At 48.6% G+C, this 17,893-nt stretch overlaps 1 protein-coding gene across 4 annotated transcripts in view; it reads right to left on the minus strand.

The window, feature by feature from the left end:
* The window catches only part of TMEM266 (transmembrane protein 266), a 57,287-nt gene that overhangs the window by 34,497 nt on the left and 4,897 nt on the right, over nucleotides 1-17,893 (minus strand). The window contains exons 1-3 of one of the 4 annotated variants that reach the window (XM_077317267.1): nucleotides 13,407-13,542; nucleotides 13,120-13,179; nucleotides 6,859-6,996 (exon numbers count right to left, since the gene is read on the minus strand). The gene's annotated coding sequence lies outside the window, so the exon portion shown is untranslated. Of the gene's footprint in view, nucleotides 1-6,858; nucleotides 6,997-12,663; nucleotides 12,794-13,119; nucleotides 13,380-13,406; nucleotides 13,543-17,893 lie in introns of those variants that run through there. The other 3 variants (XM_077317265.1, XM_077317268.1, XM_077317266.1) reach the window with 3 other exon arrangements.

Consider the following 17,893-nt stretch of genomic DNA (forward strand, 5'->3'; position numbering starts at 1 on the left):
TTCAGATTTATGCCCGTTTATTCTTTGTCGCAGGGACTGGCTTGTTTGTCCAATCTAGAGGGTGGAAGGGCACTGCTAACACATGACGGCGTGGCTCACACTGAGGGATGAGCATGAACGTGAGATGGTCGGGCCGATGTCGCTGCTCTTTTCTACAGTTTCATCCCTCCCAAGACTATTCGACTGCGACGGACTTGCTTAGGGCGGAACTTGCTTGCTTGCGTTTTAGGGGTGAAAGCACGGCTGCATGCCGTTCCACTTCAGTGTATCTCACAAACAAGGCTCTCACGCGCGATTTCGCTTGTTGTGAAGTGTGCGAGCAACTCTTCAGGGCATCTCCTGCACGCAGATAACCCCCCCCCCCCCAAAAAAAAGAAGAAGCCCAAGCCTCCCAACACCCAATTCCGTGGGAAAGTTATAGAATCAGAATACCTTTATTGGCATAAAATTGCAAAGCATAAAATGAAACTTTCAAACAGTTTCAGATGTAAAATCTATCGTAAAAGATTTTCATTTAAATTGCCAGTAAAAACTTTGCTACTTTTATATTTACCCCTTTAGCACAAAAGACTGCAGTCTCATTGGGAAAGTTATATTTAAAAAGCTGGTGAGAAAAGAAGGATCCCAAAGGGACATACCATGAGAAGTTAAGGAAGGCCTCTCTCTATTTCATTCTCCCCTCCCCAAATGTCATACGCAGGGGAGCTCCAAGGACCAACACAAAACTCTGGATTTCTTGTCCACAAAAGTCTGGAATTCTTTAAAATACAGAAGTCTGGAATTCTGACCGTTATCCAGGGAGGATTGCCCACGTCAGATCTCAGAAAGCCTTGCAAGGCTTTTAAAGAACCGCAGAGTTACTAACTGCATGGGGCGGCTCTCACCACCATGTCAGAGCTATCGGACACAGGAAGAGGAGCCCGAACAGGAAGAGGCAGATAAATATAGGTAGTCCATCTCCCCTGATGTTGCCCGCTCTGACTGGCAGCTGCTCTCTACCTCGCTCAGACTGGCAGCTGCTCTCTGCCTCACTATCTTTCTTAACATCTGCTAGCCGAGGTGCCACAGACTGAATGTGTGACCTGTTGAAAGCGAAGGGCACATCCTCTGGGTGCATCCCCCCCCATGCATCTATGTGCCACAAGTTAGATTTCTCTCTTGCACAGCAGCTGATGCTTTACGGAAACTCTCAAGACCCCCCCGACGTGGTTCATTTCACCTTCGCCACTGAAAAAAGGCCCTCTCAGATTTCAGGCCGTTTGGCATTTATTTAAAAATGGCTTCCCACGCTCAGGGCTCGCTCGCCTTGTATCCTGAACCTCGGTCACTTTTTCTAGCTCTTCTCTGGATAGAGGCAAGGAGCACGTGAGCATAGAAGGCGATTGATTTCCCAGCGTTTGCATGAGCATACGGAACAAAACTTCGCTAATTGGGCCACGATTGAGTTTTCACAATTAAGCCAGTTGCGAAAGGCCGATCGTGCCCCAATTAGCAAAGCCTAAATGGAGTTAATTGACTCATTAGTTATTTGGGTAATGTCGAAAAGGGAAGCAAAGGAGCTACGGAAAAAGGAAGAGGTTCGGGGAGCGCGGGGGAAAAAGGGCACGGCTGCGGGAAAAGAGGATGCGCCGTGATGAGGACTTGAAAGAGGCAGTCAAAATAGGAAGGAATAAGTGTGTTAGGAATGGCTGGATCATTGTTCGAGACACAAAAGAATGCGTTTGAGGAGGAGAGCGGTCCCTAATGAATTCACGGAGGAAAAAAATTGGCAGGTTACCCCCCTCCCTCTCCTGAAACACTTTTGAGCTTCAAGATTGTGGCTCATTCATCCCTTGGTGTAGTGGTTAGGAGTGTGGGCTTCTAATCTGGTGAGCTAGGTTTGAGTCCCCGCTCCCCCACATGCAGCCGGTAGGGTGACCTTGGGCTTGCCACAGCACTGATAAAGCTGTGCTGACTGAGCAGTAATCTCAGGGCCCTCTCAGCCTCACCCACCCCACAGGGTGTCTGTTGTGGGGAGAGGAAAGGGAAGGGGATTGGAAGCCGCTTTGAGACTCCTTTGGGTAGAGAAAAGCAGCATATAAGACCCAACTCTTCTTCTTCAGTAATCTCAGAGCGCTCTCAGCCTCCCCTCCCTCACAGGGTGTCTGTTGTGGGGAAAGGAAAGGAACAGCGAATGTAAGCCGCTTTGAGACTCCTTCAGGTAGAGAAAAGCGGCATATAAGAACCAACTCTTCTTCCTTTGGGTGGCTTTTGAAATGCACTTGTACCGAGGCACTTAACGGCTCATCGTTGGCCATTTTGGGAAGGAGGGAGGGGCAGGTCGATATGAGCATACATGGTCATATCATCTGATAAGTATTTAATAATTTTAAAAGTGCAAAAATGTAATTAACTCCCACCAATCCCAGGAACCATTCCAGGGCTGTCAAGAAACCCCAGTTGAGAAAGCGTGGCTTAGAAGCCGTATACCTCAGACGACGAAACGCAGGGACGACCGACAGCGAATTCCTTTGCGTTCCACCTGTGACCCCGTGGAAGCACTGCATCCGACGGACCCCCGGCCCAACGATTTCCTGTCTTAATTCCCCCTGCTACAAACCCCAGATTGCCTTGCTAAGCCGACACGATTTGCATTCAGTTCTCAGATGAATTCCAGAATAATCTGATTAACTGCTCCTGTTTTTAGCCTATTATTAGTACACTTTGATCTCCCCGCTGGAGAAACTGTACCAAAGAGTCACATTCTACGAGATGCATTACCTTGGAGATTGGAGCCGTGATCACAGTTATTAAAGAACGGGTCCCTCTGGAAGGCAAGACGCTTACACGCGCGCTGGCAGGCCAACGTCAAACTCCAAGTCAACGACCCTTTGGGAGAAACGGGAAGCTTTTGTTCCTCACCCCAAAAAAAGGGGGGGGGCCACAAAGGCAACATTTTTAGGGAAACGTTTGAGGACTTCTTGCACTAATGCATGAAGCAGTAACTCAAAAAGGACTTTCTGAGGAGCTCAGGAACGATTTCACATACCTTGCCCTGACAGGAACAATTCCTTGTGCGTTGATCCCGCAAATTCCCCCTATGCAGGGGGCATGGAGAAATGCATGAACAGGCCAGGAGTGGTTGAAGGATTTGCGGGGCCCTTCGCACCAGAGCCAGTGGGGGCCCTAGAAGAGTACCACTGCAGCAGGAGCAGCCAGACAGGACACAGAAGGGACCCCCACAGTGGAAAGGGGTCTCTCTGAGTGTCCTTAAAGAGGGGAAAGGGGGGGAGGGAGAGAAGCTATGATCCTGATTCATGGGGAAGGGGGGAAAAGGCACCACAAGTGCAGGGCCCATGGCACATGCTACATGGAAAAACCAGCCTTGGAGCAGGCAATACAAGACGGCTAAATAGCTTGGGGGGGGAGACATATATAATGAAAAACAATAAGGCTGAGATTACTGCTCCTTCAAAGCAGCTTTATCAGCGCCGTGTTGAGCACAAGGTCACCCAGCTGGCTGCATGTGGAGGAGGAGCGGGGAATCAAACCTGGCTCACCATATTAGAAATAACAGAAAGCCCTGACAGGACTGCTCTGGGAGAACAGCACGATCAGGGTTGTGACGAGCCCAAGATCACCCAGCTGGCTGCACGTGGAGGAGTGGGGACTCCAACCCGGCTCGCCAGATTAGAAACACCGCCGCTGTTAACCACAACATCACGCTGGCTCCTGCTGCCACTTTTAACCGCTACACCGAGCTAGCACGCCAGCCCTGCAAAGTTGGGCGTACCCTGCAATGTGCATTCTTTTTGAATGGCGCAATTGAGGTGCAAAGCCAAGCTTCGGTTTGGTACTACGAGGCTAAGCCTTTGGGCCCCTACCATCCCACCCACATGGGCTACCACCGCATGCAAACTCAGCAACCAACCGCCTGCCCGAATTTTAAGTGCGGCTACGGAAGGGCACAGGGGGGGAGAGGAGAAGCCTGTGGCTGCGCTAACAACTTCCTTGAAAGCATCTCGGTCTCTCCGGCCCTTCCAGCGGTAAAAGAACAAGACGTTTCAAGTCCAAGTATGCCGGGTGGAAGTATTTCAAACATAGCCTTTAATGAAAGGGCAGCTGCTGCTCGCTAGGCAGAGGCTGATCCGTCAAACGAACGATCACGTCGCTACGAACGGTTCGGAACGGCTGCGGCGTGTCAATTGATGGCAAGGCAGCTTGAGGCCCTGGGAGAACAGGCCGCGGTGTATAATTAAAGGTTTTAAAGGCCCCGTCGGCTCCTGCCTAGTGGGGCTGATGTTATATCTTTGCTTCTGCTGAGCACAAGCAAGCAGCCAGATGTTTGTACGCCAGGTTGGGAACGGCGTGGCTTAAAGGATGCTAGCCCAAACAGAACCCCTCTGGCACTGGAATTAGGGTGGCTGTGATCAGGTCACACAGAGGGCCCGCCGTCATCCGCCAGCTTTTCCAGAGGGAGAGCCTCAGCGTCGAAAAAGGCCCCAAGTCCAATTCATAAAAGTCAGCTTTTGAGTATGACAGAGCTCTTCCTCAGCCTCCAAACGGAGGACAAACAGAAAGAGAAGAGGGAGAGGAGAGACAGGTTCATTTCCAAACATGCTTTGGCTTCCTTACAGCGGCACTGTTTCCGGAAGCACCCGTGTGATGTTCTCCTGTTTGTCCTACTTTTGGGTCTTCCCCTGCGCCGCTGTTTTGAAATATTGCAGCCAAAGTGCACTGGTAGGGGGAAGGTTAGCACTTGTGCAGGGCTGCTTTCCCATCCTATTTTTTGCACTGTGTGAAAGAAAAATCCCCAAATTCTCCTGACTCCGACCATTTGCTGGCACAAAGTCATCCCTCAACGGGCAGATGGCCACTAGTCAAGGCCCAAGAGAGCAAAGGGCGGCTCTGAAATAGGACAGATCGGCAGGTGACTTAGAGGTCACCGGACACAAATATAACCCAAGTGAAGTTGAGTGTTTCCCAATAATGCTCGATCACCGAAATGCACCCAAGAAGGACCAGACCAATCCGATGGGATCGTATGCAGAGTGATAGCCAGCACCGGGTCATGTCAACAAGAAATAGGAAGTTGCAACACTGCTCTCTGCACCCTACCTGCCTCACAGGATGTTTGTGGTTGGGAGGGGAAGGAAAAGGTGTTTGTAAACCACTTTGGGTTGTGAAAACAGGGTATAAAAAGCCCAGCTCTTCTTCTGAATTAATATAGGTCATCCAGCTCTAAGGGAAGTCTAAGAAGAATGTATTACATTTAGCCACTATGGGCTCTTAGGCGACCTCAAATGAACCGTCATGGAGGGGACCGCAAACAGTTAACAAAGTGTTGGGGCCTGGCCAGTCGATTACACATTCGCATTACAACACTTGCAGCATTATTTACATACGGTCCCACCTATAAAAGGTTTAGATATTAAGTGCCTGCAGAAGGTAGCACAAGAATGGATAATACATGAATAATGCACTATCTGCCTTGCATGCAGAATGCCCCCCCCCCCCGGTTCGATTCCTGGCATCGACAGTACAGAAGAGAACCAGCTGGTAGGTAATGTGAAAGGCATCTGCCTTGAGACACAGCAGAGCCCCCCCCCCACCCCAGTCTCAGCAGATGCGTAACACGCATCAGACAAGTAGCTAGCGAGTTTCCCAAAAATGATCACTACAAACATCCCTATCCAAAGAAAACAGAACGCGACAGTTGGGCATTAACACACTTTTATGGGACTTTAGCAGACCCAAGTTTTCAATCGGGAAAGGGGCTTACTCCAACGTGGCTTGCTAATTCTCAACTGGGAACCTGAGATAGGTCACTGGAGAAGTCAGAAGAAATCTGAGCATGCTCAGGGCCACAATGCTCACATGCTCAAGAGCTCCGCCCCAACGTAATAACAAGATTCCGGAATGTACCTGATTAAGACAGAATGTCCTGCTTTGGAAGGAAGGCCCACTCCGTCGCCGTTCCAGAACCTCTTTTGCCCACAGGAGCATGTCAGAAGGTCTTAAGCGAACTATGGCATTCCCCAGGCCTTCCCTTACTCTCCCCCCCACCACTTCCATGTGCCCCAATGAGAATGCAATAAGGCCACAGATTATGACTCTAAGCACTGCTTGCCCTTTTGGGAAGTCTAAAAGAAAGAACCTTTCACACAAACACAAACTGCACATCTGCATCCCACTCGCTGTTCCACTTCCGTCAAAAAATATCTCTCAACAAAACGATCCGCGAGGGCTCGTTTTGTTTCCCCCACAGGAAACAAAAACATCAGAGAATCTTTTTTTTTTGGGGGGGGGGGATGATGCATGGATTGTGCACGAGCAAAGCACATCCACCTCAAATCTTTGCACATTTGTACTAGGGGGAAAAAAGCAAACCTGCATTTTGCATTTGCTGATCAGGACATGTTAATTTGCTGGGGGAGAAAAGAAAATAAACGTGCAAAAAAAAAAAAAAAAGGATGTTAGTTGGTAACGGAGAAGGAATGAGTATCACATGCTCAAAGTTTATAGCCTACATTTCAGGAGATTTCTCCTCCCCCCCCTTCCTTCCCACAAACATTGAACATGCACCCCCGGTTCTTGCAATGCCGTTATGATACCAGTCAACTTCCGAAAACTGACCCAAAGCGGGGGGAGGAGTCGTTAGCAAAGTAGCACAAATTTTGGCAAGCCCATTCTTGTTTCTAGTAGACAACTAACCTTGTTTCCAGTTTCACGCAGACCATGTGCCCCTCCCAGCCCCTACTGTCTACACGAGGCATTTTAGAGAAAGAATCGGCAATCTCTCTCCTCCATCCCCACACACTGTCAACCCCAACTCTGCATCCTGGCCCTGGCATTGTTTTGAAAGAGGCTCTCTCTCACCTGTGTTTGGCAGACGGTTTTCGGGAAAGCTTTGATTCCTCTGATGGAATGCACTAGAGGTTCTCTCTGTCCGTGGGCCGGCGTATTTGTGGAAGAAAGGTGTTTTGTTGTTGCCGTTCCAAGGGCTTTACAAGACATCTAAGCGGGAGAGACAGAAAAAAAGGGGTAGTTCTCCCTTTACATCGCCAGAACTTCGGGGAAATGGGATACATTTATCGTTTTCGGTGATAATGCGTTAGGCAGAAGAGATGTTGAGGTCACATGGCTACATGAGTTGAGTGGTGTTAACAAAAACAATCTCCCCACCCTGGAAGAAATAAGAATCATTCTGAGAGAGCACAGGAAGGCAATTTCCCTTACAATCCCACAAGCTGTTGAACACCAAGGTCGAACAGGAGATATCTGGGATCATCTACTCCAAATGCTGGCAGGGGCTCATGGGAATTGTAGTCCATGAACATCTGGAGGACCGCTGGTTGACTACCCCTTATCTACCCTACAGTCCAACACATTTTGGAACAGTTACTTACAGCAGTGCAGAAGTTGAAAGACAGTTTAGTCTCACTGTTTTCGAGAATATTACTAGGCCAATAGCCCTAACAGAACTAAAGGACTAATTTTCACACATCAGTTAATGTCTTAGAACATCAGGCAAGATGCAGGCATGTGTATGTTTAAAGAATGATCACGTTCTGGTCATCTTATAGTGACCCCCAATGCGGTTTTCAAGGCAAAAAAGTTCAGAAGTGGCCTGGCATTGCCACCTTGGATTTCCTTGGCGATCTCCCACCCAAATACTAATCAGGGGGTCCGAGATCTGACGAGATCATCCAGGCCAGAGCGAGATGCTCGCGGACCCCCGACTTTTGGCCGGCCTTTATTGCCAGGGGGGGGAGCAATTTTTAAGAATTTCTCCTTTGCGATTCTCACGTACGCCTCTACCACCCCGACGGACGAGCATTTCTGCTGCGACACGGCCAGACTGCTCAGGCTCCCACCCGTGATCACATTATTGTCACTTGGATGCCACCGGCTCGGTCTTGCCAGGGAGCATGGGGAGAGGGTTCAAGATGGCTGATGAGGTCATCTAGCTGCGTGGGCGGGCATCCTAGGACAGGTAGCGCTGCCAGAGAGAGAGAGAGAGTGACAGAGAGACAGAGCTAGAGACAGAGAGAGAAAGAGATGCTACTGCATCCAAATGATTGCATTCGTGGTCATCCTCATCTCTCTGCCCTTGTAGGGAGCATGCCTGCATTGCATATGCATGCCTGGATCGCAGGAAGCCGATGCAGGCCGAGTACTTGTTACCCAGTCACTTAGCAACTGACGCAAACTTGCTCCAACCTTACTTTGAGTACTGCCTAGCATTTGGTACCAGCAGCCTGCAACGTACAAGCCCAGAAGGAGAGTGGGGTTATGACAGCAGGGTCCCTCACCCGCGGGGTTGGGGCTGCCTCGTGTATTAAAGGGTTAGCCGGCGCACACAATGTACCCCGTAATTTCTTAGCACGTGAAGCGGCCCTCACATACACACCCCCTCCATGGACTGGATTTGCGGGCTGTGAATAAGGAGCCGAAGGTCGGGCTGTTGAGTCAGAACGGTCTGGAAATTATATGTTCAGAAACAACTCTCACACCCGTAATTAGGGAAACAAACCCCTTCGAGGGGTCCATATGTAAGGGACATATGGTTGGAGAAGTTCCTGCCACAATTTCAAGGATGCTCAAAGTTGGGCTTGACAAAAAAAAACCCCTCCAGTTCTGCGGAGTATTGCAGGCCGTCAGCATTAATCTTGCCAACTGCTTCCTAAGAACATCTGACCACCTAGGAACAGGTGATCCTCAAGCCAGGTGGCAGGACCTTTAGATGGGTCAGGAGGCCATACGAAGCTGCTATTTATTCAGCTGCTGTTCTGGAGAGACAGTGTGGCTGCACAGAGCAAGTGCACCGTGCTTCCTACGCTGAAAGGAGCAAAGGAAGGTCCTTGGTGGTGGAAAAGATTCCTCTACAGCTCTGTCCCTAGGCTTGGTGTAGTGGCTAGGAGTGCGGACTTCTAATCCGGCAAGCCAGGTTTGAATCTGCGCTCCTCCACATGCAGCCAAGCTGCGTGACCTTGGGCTCGCCACAGCACTGAGAAAAACTGCTCTGACCGAGCAGGAATATCAGGGCTCTATCAGCCTCACCTCCCTCACAGGGTGCCTGTTGTGGGGAGAGGAAAGGGAAGCCGCTTTGAGACTCCTTCAGGTAGAGAAAAGCGGCATAGAAGAACCAACTCTTCTTCTCCTTCCTCACTGTGGTATACCTCCTGGTGACCAGCTTACATAGCCTGTCTCCAGTCTCTGTCTGCTGCCCATGGTCCTGAAACCAGCCACAGTGTCGTTCTGGCTCCCTCTTTTCCTGTCTCAGGGCTCAGATGTTGCAAGTTTGCAGATCAATGGGCCGCACGTTTGGTGGGTGCCAAGTCTGGAAAGGCTGGTAACTTTGGCCTTAGAAGCGTCCTTAGAGGGAAAAGTAAGCCTCGGTAAAGGGCTTATGCATTAATCATGAGTCAAGTCAGAACGGAACAAGGAAAAGCCCAAAGAGTGTTTCGTTTTTATGTTTTATTCTTTTTGCTACAGCCCCGCAGATAGTTATTTGGAAAGAACTAAAGTGAAATCAATCAGACAGACTTCCAAGGAACCATTTAAGGCAGGGGTAGTCAAACTGCGGCCCTCCAGATGTCCGTGGACTACAATTCCCAGGGGCCCCTGCCAGCTTTTGCTGGCAGGGGCCCCTGGGAATTGTAGTCCACGGACATCTGGAGGGCCGCAGTTTGACTACCCCTGATTTAAGGGATCAGGTTGTTCCTTGGAAGTCCCCCTTGGTGTTAATGGATTCAGTTCCGAGTAAAAACGTACAGCATTGGTATTTTTGTAATACAACCCTGTGGTTGAATGCTCTCTCTATTTCTGCACCCGGGTAAACTGGGCTGTTAAAGCCACCAGAAAAGAATGCAGGGGAAGCCAGACTTTTCTGTGATTAAAAACGCAAGCTGACCAGTGCAAAAGGGTGAAAGGCCAATGTCTCATGTGACCTTGTTAGCAATTGGGAAGATACTAATAGGGAAGACATCATCTGGAAGCCAAGAACGGTGAATATTTGTTTGGCAGACCCCCAAAGAATGTCAGGGTCTCTATGCAGAGACCATCACTGGCAAACTACCTTGGTTAATTTCTTGCCTTGAAAACCTATGGGAGTGACCCTAACTTGGCTGCAACTCGCTAACATGCGCACATGCACACACTCTCTCTTTTAAAATGTAGAGGGAAAGAACCTACGACTTCACAATCTAGATGGGCTCAAGGGTCAGTTAATATGCAATTCTTCCCAGAGCAATCCATCCTGTACCCACAGAGCTGAAAGCAGATGAAAGCCCTTCTCAAAGTTACTTGTGTGATAAAATAAGCAAAACAAACTGCTGACAAGATCAAACTATAATGACTCTTCCAAGACAGATCTACAGTAATTTCTGCTGTTAGACACTCGCTTAGAGAGTTACCTGCCACATTTATTATCTTGGACACCGTCTGACACACAGGTACGAGCAGGTAAATTTTCTGTACTTTTCTGCACGTCCAAAGGACGGCAGTTTGTGCAACAACAAACTGCAAGGCAGACACACAAACCAAAGTGGCATTCACATGAGAGGAAGGATGCAATAAGGGGAAATCTGGTTTACAGAACTGTCATAAGCAGAAGTACAGCTAAGTAAAAAACAAGAACTATTCTTAGGACTGCTCAAAGAGCATCAGAAGAGCCCTGTGGGAACAGAGACAATTTAGCCTCTTGTCTCACCCACTGGCCAACCAGTTCCTCTGAAGGGCCAACAACAGGGCAGAGAGGCTGATACCATCCCCATAGACTGCTTCCTAGCAATTGGACTGCCCCTAAATGTGGAGGTTCCTTTTAGTCACCGATGGATTTGTCCTGTCTAATCCTTTCTAAAGCAGTCTATGCCCGTGGCCATCACTACATCCTCTGTCAGTAAATTCCACATTGTAATGACTCACTGTGTAAATAAGCATTTCCTTACGTGTGTCCCGAATCTACTGTCCATCAGCTCCATGGGATGCCGAGTTCTAGTGTCTTGTGAGAGGGGGGGAAAGTACTCTTTGTCAGCACTTTCCGCCTTGTGCAGGATTTTATAAACCTATTTTATAAACCTACTCTCTCTCCTCAGTTATCTCTTTTTTAAGCTGAGACATGCCAGATTTTTCAGACTTTCCTAATAGGGAAGGTGCTCCAGCACCCTAATTGTCTTGGCTGCCCTCTTCTGTACTTTTTCCAGCTCTGCCTGCTGCCGGATCACTAGCAGTTTTCTAAGTCAGTCTGTACTACAGAAGCTAGAGAAATGAGGAGTCAGATTTATTTCTCCCAATAGTAAGGAAGTCAGTCTGTGTAAATGCTGGCCTTTGAAAGCTGGCAAAGAGTCACACTAATGTAGGCCAAATACGCCGTTCCACAGCTGACATAAGTTTAATTCTTTGTGGCATTACAAACGAAGGTGTGATTTAAAAGCCAGCTCAGGGGGGAAGTGGGGGGGGGTCCTCCAAGGAGATGCAAAGGGAATTAGGCTCCCTCTCGCTTTGGAGGGGTCTGCGAATAAAACAAGAGTGCAACTTGTTGAGTGTGGAGCCCTATACGACCACGACACAGGAGGCTGATAGTGCAGAAATAACCTGAGTCATGTATTTTACGAAAAGAGTTGCTTCATCATGAAACTCTCCCCCCCCCCCGAAAATCAAGACATCGATGAAGCTACTCTTCCCAATTTGACAGATGTAGATAATGCACTGTTTTGAGAAAACAGCATTATTAAACTCCCGCCCAGGTGCACCCTTCCAAACACTACATAATATTATATAGGTATAATATTGCCTCTTTCGCACTACCGGTGACCAATGAGGAGAGTACGACCAAGGCTTAGAAGCCTTCTGTCAACCTTTCAAGCATCGGCTTCTCAAAAAGACACCCGGGTCTTCTTAAGCACAAAGGGTTTTGCCCATCGCCCAGCTGTGAAAGCACCCAAGCTTGGAGATGCAACCCACACAGATTTTTTAAAGAGAGAAGCATAATATTTATGATCATGGGGATGCTTCCCACATGTACTTCTAGGAAAATCAACAGAGATTTAACTCCACACTTGACCTGACCCACACCAATGTGCATATCTTTTACAGTGACAAAGCAGAGAAGTAACCCAGTAGCCAAGCCAGCAAAATTCTTTTTTGTGGGAGGAGGGAAATGTAAGGGGTTGCAGAAGGAACCTGCTAAAGCCTCTTACATGCAATGAGGGGATGCCTTACCCAGCAGACGTTGCTGAGGGGTAATCCTCTCTCACCGGGCAAGTCTGTAACGTACAGGCTCCCCTTATTCCCTGCTGGGGCCAAATCTGCAATCTGATATGAGAGATTAACATGGAGGGGGCACCAAACACTCCTTTTCAGAGGCAAAGTCAGAGGAACACTACAGACCCCCGCCAGGGTTCATCATTACTACGACGAGGGAGGCTGGCTTTGCCCTCTGCCAACCCTCCCTCCCAAAACCACCCCGACAGGAAGGTGAGAAATCCATTACCCTGATCTTTCCCTCTGCAGTTTTACAACGGAAGGGGCTTCCTTGCCCCCAAACCATCCCATATCTCCAGAGAGCGACGACAGGGAATCCCCGCTTCTAAACCCCTTGTACATCCCCCTCTTTATATATAAAAAAAATCTATCGGCCTCCCTCTTGGGAGGCAGAAAGGAGCCCGAGACAGCTCTTACCACAAACAGCACCCCCTCCCTCCCATATAATGGAGAGGACAGCTTTTTGGGGGGTGGGTGAGAAGCATGCTCCGTTCTTCAGCACAGGACAGCTCCTTCTCCTCTGCCCCTTCTTCTTGGCATCCTCCTGGACCTCCTGATTCTAACCAAAGGGGGGGCATCCCTTTGCTCAACTGCCCCCACGGGGGGGGGATGGAAAAGAGCCAGGGAGGGCGCTGCTAAGATGCCCTTATGTGGATAATATACACCTATTCCCCCCCCCATTCTCTCCTACAGCAGCTTTATAGACCAATAGGGGACCCCCCCAGCAGCGCCTCCCATTGCAGGTGAGCACGTGTGCCTTGCGGAGGCCGGGGTGGAGGTGGATGGAAAATCCAGGAAGGGGCTGGGGAGGGAAGCAGGGAGGCCGGCGCGTGCAAATAGATATATAGATATATAAATAAGGGAAGCTCGTACCTGCTCGCCAGAGATCCCAGCTGGCAGGCAGGCGCTCCGCTCTGCTACTGCAAAGAGCAACTGCAAGCCCATAAGGATCAGGATTTGGGGGATTGGAGAGGAGGGGGGGGGAGAGAAATGTTGCTCGCGCGCATGCGCGTGCGTGCTCTCTCTCGCGCTGGCTCTCCCGCTCTCTCTTCCCGGGTCCGGGGAGAGGGGGGGTGGGTTCCAGCGCGCGAGCCCCGCCGCGCGCATGCGCACCGGCGCTAGGTTCTTCCCCCCCCCCCCCCGTTCCTCCTCCAACTCACTCCTTTTCCCACCGAGAGGCTTCAACCCCTCCATTTAACTCAGTCATAACCGTCTCGCTCGGGAACGCGTCCCTTCCCCCCCCCCGTTCTCACGTTCCCTTGGAAACCGACAACCCGTTATGAGGACATGGCGCGGGGGGGAGGGGCTAGAGCAACCGTCGCAACCGCCCGGCGAGGCGGGAAGAGGCGAGGCGAAGCGCGTGCCGCCGGTCACGTGGGAGGGGCGCCGCTAGCCAATCGGAGGAGCGGAGGGCTCGTAGTAGTACTACCGTTGGCCGGGCCGTTGGTGCGTTTCGAGAGGGAGGGGGGAGGAGCAGAAGGGAAGCTCCGCCCACTCCCCCGGGTTTTGGCGGGAAAAGCGGGCGGTGCGTCCCGGGGGGCGGGTCTTTCTCCTGGATCTCGCATTTATTTATTTATTATACTTGTATGCCGCCTTCCCTTGCGGCTCAGGGCGGTTTGCAATGATAATAAACACATTATAAATCCAGAATAACCTCATTTGAACAGCACGGAGCGGGGGCTTGGACTAGATGGCTTGTAGGACCTCTTCCAACTCTCTATGGGGCTACCCTTGAAGACTGTTCAGAAGATGCTGAATGCTGGAGCTAGACTGCTGGTGGGGGATTACGGCAACCTTTGGATCTGAGCTCAATTTGGTTGGATCTGGCCTTGATCTTTAAAACACTCCGTGCTTTAGGAGCGCCATCTTGGAAGCACTGGTCTTCCCATACATTCCTGCCCAATAATTAAAATCCTAGGGAGAGGCCCTCCAGACTGTCCTATCAAGGCTCATTGGGTGGGTACATGAGCGGGGCCTTTTCAGTGGCAGCCCCACGATATTTGGGAGTGGCTGCAGCTAAGAGGTGGATCATCTGCTAGATTTGCACAAGGCCCCATGCGTACGTACCAGTTTTGAATTTATTGTTCTTACTGTTTACTATTTATTGTTCCATTGTTCTATGATCAGTTATTGTTCCTGTGCCTATGTTCCACGTGAACCCACCCTGAGCCTCTGGGGAAGGTGTTATATAAATGTAATTAATAACACAATATCTCCAGTTAAAGGTTCGGCTGCCCCTGCTGCAAAAGACCTCGGCCGGAGACCTTGGAGAACCACCACTAACCTGAGTAGGCGATTCTGTGATGGATGATTCCGTATAAGGCAGCTTCATATGTTCCACATCATGCTATGAGCCGGCAAGCAGAAGCAAATTGGGTTAAGGTTAGTAACAGACCTGAGTAGTGACTTTAAATTCTGGCTTTGCGTTTTTAATGTATTTTTATCGGATGTGTTTGTATCGATGTTTGTAAGTCGCCTGGTGCTGATCCGTAAGGAAAAGCAATGGCTAATAAAGATTTTAAAGGAATAAATAACTCTCTTGCAAGCGACCAAATTAAAAAGGGGCACGCACGGCATGGCAAGGCGCCATTTATCCTAGCAGAAGCTAGGATAACTTCATCCGGCGTGCTGAAGTTTTAAATCCCCCAATGCTGATAAAGGTCCCAGGTCCCAATGCGTACCTCATCAACTCTCCTCCCACATCTCCCTCTGGTGACCTAAGTGGCACACTGAAGACTAACCAGATTGGTGGCAGGGGATGAGCTTTTGTGAGCCGTTTTTCAACATTTGGCAGCCTTTCCTGTAAATTCATCAGCCCCGTGGAACAAAATTTGTGGCAGGGTCGGAGCTTTCCTGGGTCACCGCTCGCTTCTGTGCATCACCACAATTTTTATTAGTCTTTAAGGTGCTACTGGATTCTTGCTTTTTTCATCTGCTACAGACAGACTCACATCTCTCTGTTGCCATGTGGTTGGCCCAGCTACAGTAGTGTGTAATACTAAGGCAATCTTCCAGCCTGTAGTGGCCTGTTGGCTGATTTCTTCTGCCTCTAATGTTTATTTACAACGTTGGTATGCTGCCTCTTCGGAGACTTTTGGAGCAAAAAAAAAAAAATCCCATAAAAATGCAAGGAGCATCAATGCTCAAACAAGCCACTGAAGCCAGTGGTGTCAACACAGCAGAAAATAACGCTCCGCATCCGAAAATGATATCCATAAAACAACCCTCCGGCTAGAAGCGGACCATTAAAAACAACTCGGAACGATATTTATGGGTGTAAGGGAAAGGAAGGACATAGCCAGCGAGCATTAATAAAAGTTAAACAAACGTAAAAGAGGATGGACACTTTGCTTTCCCTGACAGTGGTAATAGCAGAAGGCCATTTATAGGCCATTCTGGTTATTATATTCATTTATTCTCCTGTTATTTCTGTTTTGGGGCAGTGGTAGCATATGTTAAAATTATTTGAACGTATCGTTTTGGTTCTGTGCCGCTCCCCAATTAAGGCTTTGCCTAATCGCTTGGTTTTTAGTAGTAATAGGTTTGATCGCAATTTCCCCTATTGCGTGGACATTTGAGACTTTCCTAAGGGCGGAAGATCCAGTAGCTGCTGACCCCACCTGTCAGCCTTCAGTGTTGGCTCTTATTTATTTTTCAAATTATGAAGAAAACTGACCTCTGCTCCGTCTGCATATTAGTTTTAGGCTTTCTTTGGACCAAAGTATAGCCATCTTTTATGCCCACCTTATGATTTTTATTTCTGTGTGTGGTTATGCCCTTTGATCATTATTCTGCTCAATTTCATGCTTCCTGGCAGGCAAGATGATGCAGGAATCCATTTCCCTCTTGTCTGGCTCCCAGCTGAGATCAAATCTACATGTGAAATTAGCACTGCAATCCTATTCACACTTGATGGAAGTAAATTCCATTGTACTAAGATTGGCTTCATTCTAAAAGACACATAGGGTATGTCTTCGTTCTCATTTGACCCTCAACGGAAACATTTTTAATTGATTCTAAATGACGTGGCTTGCGATGTCATTCAGTCCTAAATCTCAAGACAGCCCTTTTATTCCAAAAGCGCCCCCCCACACACACAAAATTTGTGATGTACTTTTCATTAAGACAAAAATGTCCTAGTTGACACACTAAATATCGCCCTTTAATTCCTTTTTTTAACTAAAGGCAGCAATAATTCCTTGGAACAGGCATATAAGATGGCATAAAACACAGCAAGGGAGCAGGGGGTGGAGAGGGACACATCATGTAAAGCGGGCAGGACTCCCTGGGTGGGGGAGGGTGCTGTTCCAGAGGGCCACGTTGCCCTGAGGATTTAGATTCTCGCTGTGGGTAACGCAGTGTTAATCCATGGCTATACTTCGTCTTCTTCTGTTGCATGTGATAATATCAGCGAGGGGGAAAAAAAGCCATTACTGATTTCTTTAAAACCCATGCCTACAAGCTATTCATTGCCTTTCTTCTTGAAAGCGCCCAGCTTGCTGTATAACTCATCGTAAACTGTGATTTAAAAAGAAAAAAAACCCCAAATCAACAGTTAAAAAGAGCAGCCTGGAAAAGCATAGAAAAATCAATACGAAGAATAATTTAACGCACGTCAAAAATGGCTGGGGAAAAACCTTGTAGTGGTGAAAGACATATGTTCACGAGGCAATATACAGCCTGCAACAGAGCTCTAACATTTTGTCTTGTTGCTATTTTAATCCTTGCCAACGTATCCTCAAAGCTGCTCAATCCAGAATATTGTAATAATACAGGATTGTCAAACTGGAGTCTGGAGATTATAGTCCCAGTATTATAGCTGATCTCTAGACCAGCGGTAGCCAACCTGTGGTCCTCCAGATGTTCATGGGCTGCAATTCCCATGAGCCCCTGCCAGCGTTTGCAGGGGCTCATGGGAATTGTAGTCCATGGACATCTGGAGGACCACAGGTTGACTACCCCTACAAGACTGGGGCTAGTTGCTTTGCAGCGTTTTGCTTTGCTAGTTGCTTTGCAGGAATTGTAGCGTTTGCAGGGGCTCATGGGAATTGTAGTCCATGGACATCTGGAGGACCACAGGTTGACTACCCCTACAAGACTGGGGCTAGTTGCTTTGCATTATACTCAAGGCCCAAGCACGGGAAGGGTTTTATAAAGACCCAGAATTCCAAGGGCCTGGCTAGGCAAAGCTGTCACCCTAGGTCCCCAAAGAACACTGCAGTTTGCAGATTATGCTGGAGGATTATGCCTAACTAAATGTTACAAGGTCCTTGAGTCCGGTTTGTTCTCTTACTGTTGAATCCCGTCTGGAGTTTCCTTTCCCAGCGAAGGAAAGCACTGTCCCTTTTCCATGGGGTGGTATCCTTAAGACCTTTCTTTTCCCCTGGAAGAAAGCCCTTATAATAGAATTTCCTGAAAAGCAGTTAGATTTGTCACTTTAGAGCTACAGCTCCCCTGTGTATAGAAGCAAAAAGTCCCCAAAGTTATTTTTTTTATAAAGATTAGATTCTCAAAGTTGCATTGTCTTGTTTTTTTACTATAGCCCTGTTATCTCCGAGTTTTACGGCTGTCCTTTCTACTCTCTAAATGGTCTTTTTTGGGCGGGGAGAAGAAGCGATAAGAAAAAGAAAAATCGATTGCGTGAGAT

Source organism: Paroedura picta, chromosome 18, assembly GCF_049243985.1.
Source record: "Paroedura picta isolate Pp20150507F chromosome 18, Ppicta_v3.0, whole genome shotgun sequence".
Taxonomy (NCBI): Eukaryota; Metazoa; Chordata; class Lepidosauria; order Squamata; family Gekkonidae; genus Paroedura; species Paroedura picta.